Genomic DNA, 15,957 nt, shown 5'->3' on the forward strand with positions numbered 1-15,957 from the left:
GAGTTATGGAATGGAACACAGGCAAGGCCTCAGACTATCAGACACCAGTATTTGAAGACGTGGTCTTGATCAGTGGTGAGCACGTACGCATTAATCCAACAAAGATGTCTCAGTAATGGCGGCAGCAATAATCACTGCCGTTTTTCTGCAGAGGGAGAAAGCCTTATGGGAACGACATCCAACAGCAGCTCAGAGAGGTGAAAAAGTCACACGCCGCTCGAATGAATCACTCTCTGTGACTGTTCCGGAGTGAAAAGGAGCTCAGGGCTATGTGGGTGGACCAGAGCACACTGCATGTGCTGCCCCCCCCCCCAGCACCGCAGTCCTCCAGCATCTCTCCCTCAGGTCTCCAAACGCGCCGGTCAAGGATGCGGTGACCAAGCCGCCTGACCCCGTTTCACCTCCCCCCCGCATCACTGACACAGCGGAACGAGGGCGATGCAGGCACAGACACTGTTAGAAAACCGGTTTAGAAGTCACCGGGGAGTGGCGCGTGGCTTTCAGAGGCCCGCTCCCCCTGGGCTTGTAAGCCAGCAGTCGAGCCATTAACTGCGTGTTCTCGTGAGGCTCTGGGAATTGTGACTCATAACTGCCGGGCCTTTAAGGAGGGAACCGAGTCAGATGTGTCTGATACGCAGTCTGCTCTGACATCACTTTACGGTTTCAAACAGAGCTGACTGGTCTAATGTCCTCCGAAGGCGCCCAATCGTTCATATCAAAAAGCAAGACTACGCAAAAGAAAGCTCTTTCAAAGGCTTTCTGGTATTACTTTAATTGCATTAATTTGTCCAAGTAGATGATTAGAGCAAAAATTGTGCTCAACAGTCCTTAAAGACACCTTTGTGAGTACTACAGTTGACTACTACAGTGATGAAGTAATATGAATATTAAAATTAATATTAAAATCAGGCAATTGAAAAGAGAGTCACTGAGGAGTTGGGTAGTGCATGGTCTTAGTGTGTGTATGTGTGTATGTGTTTGTGTGGGTGTGTACATGCGTGTGTGTGTGTATTTGTGTGGGTGTGTGTACGTGTGTATGAGTGTACAGTGCTTGGAAATTTCTGCGCTCTCCTGCAGATCGTCTCGCCATCCCCCGCAAAGGACAGACCTCAGCACCCCAGCGGTCCCTCAATTAAATCACAGCGGGAGCAAAACTCTCAGCGGGATTTGAAGAGTCAACAGGGATGCGGTCACCGGGGGAACGAGAGGATGCTGACAATCAATACACAGCTGCCCTTTCTCAACAGGTCACCTGTTTTTGCTCGCTATTTTTTAGCTTTTCTCTGCGTCAGCAGCTCCCACATAAAAACGGATGGTATGGTGCCGAGGGGCGTGGCATAGCCAGAGGGGTTGCGGGTTTGAATTCCAGGTGGTTTGCGGGATGCTGTTCCTCTGAGCAAGGAAAGAGCCAGCACCTGACCTCCAGACCTGACACAGAGGTGAAAACAGGTCACAGAATATAATATAATAAAATATTCCAAGAACTACACATTGCCCTAGAAGACAATCATTTTCTCATAATATTCTCAAGGCATTATGTGAATCAGCTTCTAAGAAATGTAATTTCTCATAATATGTGTAAAAGAAATTAAACAATGGATTTAATTTAAAAAATGGATTTAAAAATTGATGCTAGTAATGATGCTAATATTGGAGACTGTTTTATAACTGCATTTTAAGAGAAGCTACTCTTAGGCTGCTTAAAGTTTAGGTGTTGTTTGAAATGAAGAATTTGGAGCCATCAGAATATTTTTTGTCAGTGAAATGTCTCTCAGGCCCTCGTCATAGCAGTAGAGTCTCCACACCATGATAAGTATAGGATACTATGATTGTCAGGTCCTTCTCATAGCAGTAGAGTCTCCTCCATGCTATGATAAATACTTAGCAGTATGGTCCTTAAGGCTCAGGCACTGTCCCTAGCCCACCTTGGCCAGCGTTGTCTCTCTCCTCACCCGTGAACTTTGCTTTACTTTTAAACACAGCATAAAACAGACATTCCGAAGCGCGGTCCCACCAACACCCGGAGGAGTGTGACTTGCGCTCAAACCGTCATCGCGGTTTGGTGTGATCACCCCCCGGGGAGGCGGGGAGGGGGGTGGAGGGGGTGACCACAGAAAGAACTGGACTGCAGCCACCGCCGGGACCGCCCTCTCCCCCGCAGGGGGGGGTGGACCGGGCCCGTCACTCTGCTAAACGGGAAACAGATGGGTGACGTCAGGTTGGCAAGGGCCGAGCCTCATGATTTAATTTCGGAGGAGCAATTACCCACTTGCAGATTAATGGAGCGTGGCAGACATGCGCTTACTATGCATGATAAATACGGAGCCCATTGCGGAAGGGGCTGGGAAACTAGGAGCATATGTGATGTATGGTAATTACGAGATCTACAGGATCTGAAGGCGCCTCTATGAAGATACTCACTTTGAAAAATGTCAGCTGAAGGGCATACCAGCTCAACACCGTGACAGACCTCAAGGAAACCAGAAAGAGTGAAACAGCCTTCTTAAAAAGAAGAAGGGGCTGGAAAACACTCGGTCCGGCCCGAGGGAGAGAACCGACCCTCCCCGAAGAACAGCATGCTCGAAAGGGCTCCATGTCCTTAACTCTTGTCAGAAATCTGTTGCTGTTTGCTTTGACCTTGCCAACGCCTCATGTTCACCACACGATAGCTTCATGTTACAATCATTGGGGTGAGAGTTCAGGGCTTTTTAGTTACAGTTTCACTCATGCACTGCTCAATCCAATCATAATTTCAAGGAGGGTTATGATGCAAATTTTTTTCCCCACTTCAATGCCATAAGATGCATCACCACCACGAGTTGCTGGCACTCTGGAGGCATTAAAATGATATGAAATCCTATGGAGATGGATGCGGAAAGCAAGATGATTAGGTTTATAATAGGGTATTTGGGAAGGATGTAACAATGAGACCAAATCTGACCACTTAGGGAAGACTGATGATGCAACAGTGGGATACAATCTAGCCACTTAGGAAGGCTTAATAATTCTTCAGTAATTCAAACTGTAGCAACTCTGAAGCCTTCATGATGTAACAATGGGTCAAACAGCTACTTTGGAAGGCTTGGTCATGATCAAACAGTAGGTTATATAGTGATAGTGGACACTTATGAGGGGTCCATGATGTAACAGAATCAGACCAGTGAAGGTCTGATGATGATGCAACAATGTATCAAATGCTGGCCATTAGGAAAGAGATGATGATGAAACAATGGTTCAAGTCTTGGCCAATCAGAAAGCTCGAATATGTAAGAATGGTCAGCTACTTGGGAAAGCTTGATTGACAGTTAGCACACCCAGACAGGTGGGGTCTGAGGCCTTTCAATCAATACTCCATTAAATCCTTCTCCGTAGACTAAGATCCCAGGTTTTTAAAGAAGAACTATGACACAGCCTGAATATGCCAGGAAATTGCCAACCTAAATGATGCCGTTTACACAGAGGACAAAATGTCTTTTTGCGTTCTTTTGTCAAAACCAAACAGGTCTTCTGAGGACAGGCTGATTCACGATGTGCCATGAAATTGGCAGGCTGTCACAATAACCCTCTCCTTTGTCCTCGAAATATTAGAAAACAACGACACTGTCAAACCACCGAGGATTTGGGATACAGACAGATGAAATCCTTCAGGGACCGACGAGTTCAAGGTCGAAAAAGTAAAGGTTTTCAGAAGGACAAAGGGAAGCAAATCTCCCAGTACTCGCTGAAAAGCTCATGAAACGGAGGCTTTAAAAATTCAAAATTCTCCTGCCACCAGCACCAAAACATCACTGCCAAGAAAGAACCGAGAGTTCCCCTTCACATGAACTCCACATTTCAGAATGTAATTTTGTACATAAAATGTCAATACCTGTATTTATGGAAGCATGGCTCATAACTCACCCTTTCATATATAATGCATACCCTTATGAAACATACTGGAAAAAAAACATTCAGTATTTGGAATTAAGTTTGCAAAATTTAATTGAAAACAAGCAAAAATGCTTCCAAGCAAAAATAAATGACTCCATTTGGCCATTTGGCCGGTCCACGCTAATGCAAAACTTCATGAATCATAAACAATGCATGAAAGCAACAAAATGAAATTCTTTCCCCACTGCACACAGATTCCTGTGGTCACTGGGCTGTGTCTCCCTGTGCTAATGGTTTGGTTCACATTGCGGGTGTTAGGAAACGGCACGCTGGGGTATTTGGAGATGCATGTGTTTTGGAACATGTTCCTTTCCTCTGACCGTCACTACTGATACAAGGGTATTTTTTGCAAGCTCTTTGATGCAGTGTTTGTGTATGTGTGTGTGTGAGAACTATCCTTTGATCCACTCCCATGGCATGTGCGTGCGCTTTATGATGTGTGTGCGCACAGGATATCTGACCCTGTGTGTGTGTGTGCTTTTGCGAGATGTGCATGCATATTGCTGGTGTGTGCGTGAGCATTCTGATCCCATGCGAGTGAGCTTTATGGTGCTGTGGGCGTAGGCTGTCTCGTGGTGCGTATGTGAGATTTCTGACTGTGTGCGTGTGTGCGCAAGCTAATTGAATGTGTGTGTGTAAGCAGTCTAATAGGAACCGCATGTGCGAGCTTTCTGAATTTGCGTGTGCTCTCTGATCATGTGTGCGCGTGAGCTATCTGACTATTTGTGTCCTCTCTGATGTTGTTGTGAATTTGTGTTTCTGTGAGCTTTCTGAATGTGTGTGCGTGTGTGTAAGCTTTCTAAATGTGTGTCTGCTCTCTGACGATTTGTGCGTTTAAGTGCATGAGCTCCCCGAGTACGTGTATGTGCTCCATGATGTGTGTGTATTTGCACGTGCGTGTTTTAGGAATGTGTGTTTGTGTGCTTGTGTAATCTTTTTTAATGAGTGTGTACTCTGATGGAGTCACGCGTGTCTCCCCATTCCACACACTCCACATCATTTCTCCTTCTGCTTCAGACTCTGCCATGTCTGTCAAATCTGATCTCACAGCACAGAGAGAAGACACTTACAGACCCAACCATCACAGGCCAATCACTGTGACACTGCACTTTAAACTGCCAACCATTGGGGTTTCAATCAGCTCTGACCTACTGATCCTCAGTAACGTTTTTAAAATGATCATCAAACACAGACGCTGCAGCAGTAGTGAACTTTGACCTGGAACTGATTCGCTGGAGGAAGCACTGAAATTAAACTGCCAACCTCGGAAAGCCAGCCACACATCATGTATGAATTAAAAGGGCTCTGCAAGATTCTGCTCTGTGGAAAAAAAGCTGTTGAGATAAAATAGATTGCAGGGAATAACTTTTCAAGAGCCACGAGCCATTTTGTGGAAATATCAAACAGCGTTATCTTCCAATTAGTATCTGACTTGTGGGATTTGGAGCGACTGTATTAAAATTAAAAAAGTGTTTCTTGGGGAAAGGGAACATGATAAAAAATGCAAAGCAATATTTTTGCTGCTTTTCCAAGATGGTCACAAAATGGCCCTCAAGACAAGCTCATACATTATCAAGGTGTTACCATGGTGACCTTTTCAGGAAAGCTTTCAATCCTTAATGTACACTGTAACCATGTAACCCCTGACTGACACAGGTGTCATGACATTGACCTGGGGCGTGGCTGGGTATAGATGCTCCTCCCCTGACACATCTGCTAGGAAGTAACCTCTTGACTGACACACTCGTCAGTTCATACCTATCACCTTCAGGTTGTGCTCACCTGAACCCTGTCCACCACGAGCTGATGTCTCACCTCAGGGTTAGACCACAGCGGTTGGCAGCCTCGTCCAACCCTCTTGTACTGATCGCTACCACACCACCACCACACTGACACAGAGATTTCGTCATGGATCTCACTGTGGGGAATGGAATCTCAGCCCCCCCACCCTCCGCAGCTCTCCACAGGCCTCTGTGTCCCGGCAGATCCCCGGAGACACGGTCAGCATTCGGGCCCCAGCTCACTCCTCCAACACAGCAAACCACCTGCTGCGGCCCCAATGCGCCGAATGGCTGCCACGCCCACCTTAAACGGCCTCCTTCCCGGGTTGATCCCGAACCCAATCGGCTCGGCTGGAACAGTCTGTGACAGGAACGTGGGGGGTGCAGTTCTTTCACAACAGGAGCTCGTGGAGGGAGAAAGGCATTCTGAGAGGTGAGGGGATGGGGATTACTCTCTGAAAACAGGGCTATTTTCTCCTTTTTCAGAGAAAGGCATGATTTCAGCCAAGGTAATCACCGTCTCCATTGGTAATGAGCTCCTCCTCCCGCCTCTAGCCCTGCTTTATGCTGTACATTAGAAACAGAGCCTTTCTAAATGTTGGCTCCTGCAGATGAATCTCCCTTAATCATCTAACATGCAAAGGTAGACCAAACAGCAGTACACAGCACAGTAACGATTTTTGTATCACACACGCATACACCGACATAAATGCTCACTACAACATATACATGCCATCAACCAACCAGCCAGAAAAAGTAAATACACAGCTAGACGTTAAATGATCATTTATTATTTTTTTTAATTAATCCTGAAAAATGAAACCTACTACAAAACATTGTCCTCCAGCACCTGTCCTGCTCATGGCTTGTCTCGGGGCAGGGGTCTAGGGGTTTAGGGATGCTCTACACCAGTTTGAGGGATACAGTGTGCATCAGAAAATATCAATATGTCCACACTCAGTACAGGAAGGCAGACAGACAGACAGGAGGCTCCCTTGGGCTATAAGACCAGTCTTACAGAACTCTTACTTTTTAAACAGAAAGTCATCATAAAGTGGCAGAATGCTCACACATACACACATACTCACACAGACACACACACGCACGCAGGTATCAGCTGGTCTTGGAGGGGTCACACAGCAACTCGTGGGGCAGATGCTCTCAGCTTCCTGGTGGTGTCAGTCCTTGCAAGGTTCCCGTGAGTCTTCAGTCCCCGGATTAATCCTGTGAAGCTCATCCTAGCTCTGCAAGTCCATAAAAGCCTCCTTCAGCACCCTGCAATGAAGAGGAGCAGGTCAGCTCCCTCTGCACTGGCCAGTGTTCCTACTTTCCCTGTTTGTGGGTGACATTTCTTAAAAAAATCAGCAGAATGGCAGAGTAAAACTCCTCTGAAGCGGATTGGTAAGTCAACTGATCCACAAAGCAGCAGTTAGCCAAAAAACCTCACAGAGGCCTCAATCAATTAGCAAACCATGGGGCAGGAACTCTGACCTCTGACCCCTGCTTCACACATCCACCTGACACAGCGCCCCTGAAGCCAACCGCCCAAACCAGCCCCAGCCGCCTGCTTTGATGTCCTAAGTAATGCCTCTTCTGCCCTACCCACCTGTTAAACTCCTCCTCTAACTCCCCCTTTTGCTCAATGCCCCCTGTCACAGTCCAAGTTCGCCTGCTCTACCAACGCCCCCTCACTCACCACTGTCCTTTGACCCCCATAATCCTCCTCTGCTGGGCCAGGGTGTAGATCTCCTGCAGTTGTTGCTGCGAGGTACTGGTACCACCCAATGTCTGTGCTCTCGACCCCTGCAAATTTAGCAATGCCAAATTTCTTCTTCTCTCTAAGCCAATCAACCAATGCTGTGTAACAGCCTTACTAAGTATTGTATCAGGTTTCATGTTCACAGTACTATATTCCAGAACCCGCACTTGCAGTATAGCATTAACACTTACACTGACACAATACTACAGCATAGCATCCCCACTGACACAATGCTGTATTACAGCATTTACATTCATACAAAGCTGTGTTAAAGCGTCAACAGTCAGCCAGAGTAGTATACCACTGCACTCTATACAAGCAATCAACTTCAGCCCCCACACTTGAGGAATTCATCAACATTGACAAAATTCGAGAGTGCCCTGCGATGAGAATTAACTTTGGCCTCCTCGCTAATTCAATATTATCTTACTCTCTGGCAAAAAACATCTTGACTTTCCACACTAGTGCTCTTCTGGAGCTCTCCGAGGAAAATCAGCTTCTTTGTCTGAATTATCATTGTACTCAGAGCTCTGGCAACAAACCAACTGCGGTCTCTGCGCTACGGCAAAGCTATGGCGGGCTCTGATGAAAGTGAAGTACAACCTCCATTATGACCTACACTGCAGCCCGACCCTGGGGGGAGCTTTGCTGTGACCTGTGATGAAGCCCTCCAGCGCCTCCACAGAGGCACGCCTGCTCCAGCTGCCAGCCCTCGTGGCAGGGGACAGACAGGAGCCCGGAGGTCTCAACGCCCTGTCACCCCGGTACAGCGACCGGGTGACAGGGGGCACGGCCCTCTCACATCGTCACCTGTCCCCACACAGTCAGTGCTGAGCCCGCCACTGTGTGACCTTCTGGCTGCTGGCACAGCACACCGTTCACAGGTGCCAGCTCGGCTCCGCACTCAAGCGACCCACCGTGTGTAAAACTGCCACAGGCAAATAAGTGGCACAACCATCTAAACAAATGACCTGTTTCAGTGTTAATCCAAACTAGCAGGCAAGTCAAGCTAAGCTCATACAGCACTGCCAAGGTGCAACCAAATTTAACCTAAGACATTGCAAAAATGATATCCTAAAATATACTTTCTTTACAAAAAAGTCAGGTGATGATTTTAATGAAGCGAAGAACTTTCTATGTTTGGATGCAGTGTGTCATACTAATATCACACCATGAGAATGAGGAAACTGCTTATGAAAAGTGACTGCAAAGCCTGATGCAATAACCTGTCAACTGCTAATCACAAAAAAAATCTAAAACAGGTGCATTCCACCTAAAGATATAATCGTGTCTGCCTGTCCATTTCTTCGTGTTAAACTGAACCTTGCCTTCTGTGAGATTGGGTTAATGTCCTACCATCGTGACAGACTTGTGAAACAGTCAAGCAGGAAGACAACAGATGTTAATTACAAATACACATTTCATATAGGCTCTGGGATTTACGATACATTAAATTCCTTCCCCTTCACTGTTGAAATGTAGGTCAGGCGAGAGAGACAGAATACGTCTAATATTAACGGCTGGTTGTTGCATTTGCTGGGACTGTAAAGCTGAGGTAATGACTTGTCACCAAATTTGACAGGTTCTGCAAGGTTAGTCTTTTCTGGATAATCACTCCTAAAAGTGAGTCTCAGGGCAGGGCAGCACTGAGTGAGAGAGCAGCATTACAACAGAGCAGCACTGAGGGAGAGACCAGCACACTTTCAACAGGGCAGCACTGGCATACACATATATGGGGGGAGTAAAACCAGCACTCAAACAAAAGGACTAAATTGAGAGACAAGTGCTCAGTCAACAGAGAAACACAGGGAGAGAAGGTAACACAAAGTTGACAACAACATAGTGACACCAGTGCTCAGCAGCACTTTAAGTAGCATAGGCTTATATGGCCTTATATGACCACACCCCTTAGCATGATCACTGACATCTATTTACTCAGCCTCATGTCTCTCACATTACTGTCCTCCTCTGTTCTCTAGACCTCCCCTTTGCTGCGGAGTTAAATAATCATCCAGATGGAAAAGAGTTGCCCTTCTTCCTTAAAGTTCAGCAGTTCTTTAAGGCTGTCGTAAGGGAGACTTAGCAGTGTGTTATTGATTGGAAACAGAAACCAGCACCGGCCTGAAGCCCCGGTCAGCGAGACTGAGAGGAACCATGGAAACAGCAGCCCTCCTAACGAAGTCTCCCGGGCGTCGCTGCCTGCAGTTTCCTCCTCGCTTCACCGAGCCTGACATCACTAATCCCGCGCCTCTGGACCTCAGAGTCCGGGCAGTGCAATTCTGCCCTAATTACAGACACTTCCCGCCCCTCCCTCGTTAAGCCCTCGTTTGTGGCTCAGGTCGCCTTCGCCTGAATTCCAGCCCAATAAATACCTTTCGCACGGCTAATGCAAGCCCCCCTGCGCTCCCTTTGGAGTTTTCTACGTTCCAGTGTTCTCGCCACTCAAGCCAGCGAGCGGGACGCGCGCACGGCGAACGGCGAACGGCTTGATTGCGGCCTCGCTGGAAGCGGGCCTAATTGGTTGATGTGCGACTCGAAGGCGCCGCGCCCCCGCTCCTTGTAATTAGCCGCGGCAGGTGGTAATGGGAACCGAACCCCGCCACATCAATCACTCTGCAAAAACACCCAGCTGCAGCCTGGGGATCAAACTTGGCTCCCGGTGCGCCAGGCGGGTGCTACTGTTTCATCACACTTTAACAGGGACAATTTGCACCAACGGTGTGCGTTTACACTCCTGCCCCTCCCAGAAACACGCTGGGAGACATGCTTTTTTGGATACAGTGTAGAGGTAAAATGATCCGCTGTCATTTATCGCTTTAATAAAATGGGCACAGGCCAAACTGAGATGGATGGATGGCTGGACAGAGGATGACAGATGATGAACTGCTCCAGAAAGGGCCTGGTGTCATTCATAAGATGGCTGATGAACTGAGCAGTGATCGGGGAGGCGGTGTGGGGGTATGAGGGTGTGAGGAATGGTGTATAGATGTGGGGTATTGGGCATGAGGTATGGTGTATAGGTGAGGGGTATGGGGTGTGAGGTTTGGAGGTATGATGTATGGTGTCTAGGTGTGGGCTGTGTGGTACAGGGTGTGAAGCATGGGATATGAAGTATGTGTATGTGTGTAGGTGAGGGGTATGGTAAGTCAAGTATGCGAGGTGAGGTATGGGATGTAGGGTATGGCTGGATACAACAGGTGACCTACGTTAGAAACACTCACTGTTCATCCAGTAGATGATGAACTGCGCTGTGATTGGCTTAGGGCTGTGGGGGCAGCGCATGTTCTCCAGAATGCGCAGGAGAAGGGAGGGGCTATAGCAGAGTTTGGCGACGCCCACCTGCAAGCACACAGTCCACAGCTCGTGGAGGTGGGATAGGGAGAGCTCATATCCCAAGTATCACTGGGATCACCCCGACGACGCCCACCCTCTTGAAAGTGGCACACATGACCTCCAAGCCTCTTGGGTTCGCGAACAGCGTGTCCGTATCCACTGTGACAAAAGAGACATCATACCTGCGAGGAGACAGCAGGAAGAAGGCTATCATCATCTCCGGCCTCATAATCATCGCCATCATCTCGCTATTGTAGTCCACCAACCAGTTCAACAAAAGGACTGGAATATGATTTCACTGGTAATTTGTGTTGCCATGGAAACGGGCTCACACGGTGCTAAAGGGGAAAACTGTTTTGTGATAAGAATAAAACCTCTACATGTCCATTGTCTTATTTCGATTTGTTTTGCCCTCTTTCCCTTTGTGTTCTGGGCTTTTCATTTCCTCATCAAAGTGTGTTTTTCCCGTCTCTTTCGCTGAAGTAATTCATTGGTTTCTTCAGAGACTGCCAAAGCGGCGTTTCTGGCTGGACCGCTGTTTCAAGGCTGCATCTAATATCAGCAGCCTGCTGTTAAACCTTGTTCTCACACACAGCTCCTCTGGTTGTTATGGTCTCCAATGCACCCTGTAAACCTGAGCAGGTATGTCAATCCATTTTACCTGGAACATTCCTGTAGCCTGTACAGCTGTACAATATCATAGTACCTGTGAGGTAATATTCCTGCAGCCTCTATAGAACTATAAACTCACAGTACCTGTGAAGACATATTCCTATAACTTGTACAGATATACAAAATCACAGTACCTATGAGGACATATACCTATAGCCTGCATGAAACTGTAAAATCAAAGTACCTGTGAGGAAAGATTTCTGCAGCCTGTATAGAACTGTTTAAATCTTCATACCCGTGAGGAAATATTCCTGCAGCCTGTACAGAACTGTTAAATCTTCATACCTGTGAGGAAATATTCCTGTAGAATGTACAGAACTGTAAAAAAGATGTGTAATACCACAGTATCTGTGAGGTAATCTAAGCAGTCATGCTGGAACATACAGGACATCCAAAAAACTGCCAAGATTTGAGGAGACGATCCAACACATCAGCCTCAGGGCCCACGCCAGGATCTCCTCAGGACCTTTGGAGAGACACAGAGACAGGTGTGTGACGAAACCCCCCCCACTTCCAATCTGACTGGGCTGGACCCCAGCCGCCAGCTCGGTCACAGACACCGAGCAGAGACACAGCGACAGGGAATGTTATCAGGGCTGTTCACCATGTGGGGCACGCTCTCTGCTAGCTGTGGGAGAGCCCTGCACATTATGAGAGCTCTACCACAGGGGAACGGAGTGGCGCGTGCAGGCTCTCTCTCATTACCAGCCACCAGCGCTAGTCTGATTAGGGATGTTAATAACAGCATGTAAATTAGAATTTAAATCCCCTCATTATTAGATAACCCAGGCTCTGCACAGACAATGTTCACGATGACATGGATTAATTCACGTAAAAGAAAAGCAATTAAATACATCCTCCGTGAGACAAGTCATTTAACAATTTGGACGCCACAAAAAAAGGAATTTTAGCAGGTAGGCAAACATGCACACAAAGACATAACATTGTCTCCACTGTTAAACAAAACTATGAATCAAAAGGGACAATGTTGCATGGTACAGCGTGCTTTGATTTTTCTAGAAGAAAACTGAGGCACCACAGACAGGAATATGCCTTGTGAGAGTGGGCCAAATTCAATATTTTCTCTCTTAAAGCTTAAAGAACTCACGTCAGAGGTGTTACTTCAAGTCAACCCTTAGAGGTGTAATTTGGGGAACAGACAGGCCCTCAGTCTTAATTAAAAGCACCACTCTGCATGACAAATTAAGACGACAGAAAGCAGCCTGTGTAGGGTAGAAAAACACAGGTTTAGCACAGAGAAGGGGATTCAGAGAGATTTACCTCAGAAAGAAGTGTGACATGGCAGGTTGCTGTCTGGAGTGCTCTCCCGCTCCCAGAGAGCGGGGTGTGGAGTGTGATTGCTCCTCCTTTGCAATTACCCTCCTGCTCCTGACTGACTGCCAATGAGCTCCTTTCACTGCTCTCAGCACCGCCGAGAGTCACCACCACTGAAGCTGCCTAAGACTGCACTCACATGGTGGAGGGTCGGGGGGGGGGGGGGGGGGGGGGGGGGGCGGTTTGAGATTGGAGGGGTAGCAGGAGGTGAAAGATGAACAGGGATGGACGTGGTTGGGTCAGTGTTGCGTACCGCCTTGCGGGCCTTCACGGTGGTGAGGATTGTGCCAATGGTGTGAAGGGTGCCCAGAGCTACCATGGCCTTGTCCTCACTCTCCTCATACACGACAATCTGTGGCACCTTCCTGAAGCTCTTCCCCTGCAGAGACAATGAACAGCCCTATTGCCTCAAACACTCCCTGTTGCACTGTACAAGACAGAGGGGAAACTGAAGAATTACCGTAAATGCAATTAAAAAGACATTCCCTGTGCTGCATAAACTGCAAAGTAAACAACAAGATGTACCAATCAAGATGACAATTGTAATGCCTGATACACAAAAAGCCAAGACTCAGATAAAAATCAGGTCATTGAAATTCCTACAAATACCGACATACATTCTTCAATTTCATGTTCCACGTCTGCAGAGGAATGTAGCTATGTCACGTGGGGAAAAACCAGCGGCCAGTGAAGCCCGGTGATGAATACTAACACGCCTTTTCGCTGCTCTTCAAAAGGAGATGCATCAGGTCGAGCAGAGAGTAGCTGTCAGAGGCTCTGATCTTAACAGAATAAACGGAGATCTGTTTCCCACTCCGCCATGGGAGAGGAGGCTTTGAAGCGCTTCAAAGAGCCAGCTGAAGTAGGACGGAGGGCTGGCCCACAGCTCCTCATTTTCGGAATGCCCATTAACCCTGACTGCGTGGAGGAAACTCCTCTCGCGCCTGCACACACACGTGCACACACACACACACACACACACACACACAAAACCTCCTGAAATCTGACACTCTCCGGCTTCCTTCTGTCCCCACACCCTAGAGCAGTAATTTCCCTCCCCTCAAAGATTTGAGATACAAAATCATGTAAACATGAACTGCATCCTCTCTGAGCCTCAGATCTGAAACTTCCACATCCACTTTGGCAAAGAACTGTAACCAAATGGGGAAAAAAACAGGCCTTACTACAGAGGGAAAGGGCTTCTTCTCATTAGTGCAGTCTTACCCTGGAAGACAGGTGGAATCAAACACTTTCACATATCAAACGTTTCGTATTCTGTAAACTGGGAGTTATTACCGGGCTCAGATACAGTCTAATGAATTGTACACAGTTCACAATATTGCTCTTTTAATTGCATTTACAAGTTTGCCACAAGTTTGAAATTCAGCTCTAACTCTGCAGTATGGCACTCATAATGGGAGTCAAGCACTAACTCCCTGATTCTGCAGTAGGACTCTCGTGAGTCAGGTTCCTTCACAGTGCGCTCACTTACAATTTCAACAATCACAATGCAGGTACTAGACTCAACAAAGATACTAAGAAATTACCTAAAATTGCTGGGGAAAAAAACTCAGGAAAATAAGTAAAGGACACCCGAAAAAATGGGCAATCTGCACATTAAAAGCAGCTTTGTGTAATTAAGCCACAGTGGCATCGCTCTCACTGGTACATCACCAGGTGGTTAAAATAAAGCAGACAGGGCAGAGGCCTCACTGAACGGAGCGGGCATCGCGCGAGTGTGATTACGCCCCGAGTTCTTAAGTCCCTATGAGTTATGCGAGCGGCGCATCGCAGTGCCAAGCAGCATTTAAATGAATCAAAGGCTCCCCCACAGAGAGAGTAATTCATCCCAATTAACCAGAGGAACACAACGAGCGGCGCAGCAGCGCTCGTAATGATCTGACAGGCGGGGGGCCGGTAACCGTGCCGCCGTTACCGATACGTTCCCAGAGAAGATGGTTTTCTTTCAGTTTGACATCCCAGGCCTGTGTACAGGGGGGCACAGTCAGGCCAAAGGCAACACTGCCTACCTGAATTCCGGGGGATTTCCTCTTTGCCCTCAGCTGCCCTTGTCATGTGATCAGCCTGTGTGATGTCACAATGGTTGGTAAGGGAGAGAGGAGAGGAGTCAACAACAAGTGCTTTTTTGAGACACTTTGGCATCATCCACAAGTGCCCCTCCACCCAACACAGACACACAGACCCACAGACACACACACACACACCAGAACACTGCTGTCTATACCCTGCTCTAACTAAGCAGGATTCCACATTCTTATTTTATCTGGTCAAAATACAAATATCCTATTAATACTCAGGAAACAGAGTAAAGTAAGGTGAATATATTTCATAAGTCATTTTATTACAACATCTTCAAACTTCATGTGTTAAGATACAGAACAAAGGAGAAACTTCATCAACTATTGTAAAAGGGGATGGATGGAGAGAGGGAGCAAGAGAGAGATAAGGAGGGGGGAAAAGTGACAGGAAGAGGGATGGATTGATTGGGGTGGAAGGGGGTGCACTTTCAGACGAATCTCCCCTCTCGCTGACAGCTCAGTCTTCCACACACACAGCCTGGTGCACTTGGTTCGCATGATTAAACACAGTGAAGGGAAATGCATTTCAGATTCTGCAGCACAGCGCCGCGCCCCTGGGTCTCTGATCCGGCGTCCCTGCTCTGAACGCTCCAGCATCCCAGTGCGGCACCAAACCAATTACCAAAGCAACCGCGGCCGGTCTCCCTGGCGCCCTCCTCCTCCTGCCCCGTCTCTGCAGGAGCCTGATAAACGTGTCATAATCTGCCGTTCAAACAGGATGTGCGTGCCGTGCACACTCAGCTCAGACAGGGGCCGGGGGGGGGGGGCGCTGAACTCCTGCAAAGTCACATGACCAGCATTTTAACGCTCTGGCTACCGCGGGACCTAAAGGACCCGGCTTCAGAGATCTGTTCAGGAGAGAAGAAAAAAAAAAACCTGACAAAAACTCAGCCTCGAACTGAACTCAGAACTGCTCCGGTCACACTGAGGACACGTGCCTGCGTGACCATGAGTCTGACACACTGAGGGATCACCTCTCATCTCCCGTGAGTCTCAGCTCCGCCATGTCACAAATCTAATCTGCAATGAGTCTCACTTCATATGAGGC

This window comes from Megalops cyprinoides, chromosome 25 (genome assembly GCF_013368585.1).
Source record: "Megalops cyprinoides isolate fMegCyp1 chromosome 25, fMegCyp1.pri, whole genome shotgun sequence".
Lineage (NCBI taxonomy): Eukaryota > Metazoa > Chordata > Actinopteri > Elopiformes > Megalopidae > Megalops > Megalops cyprinoides.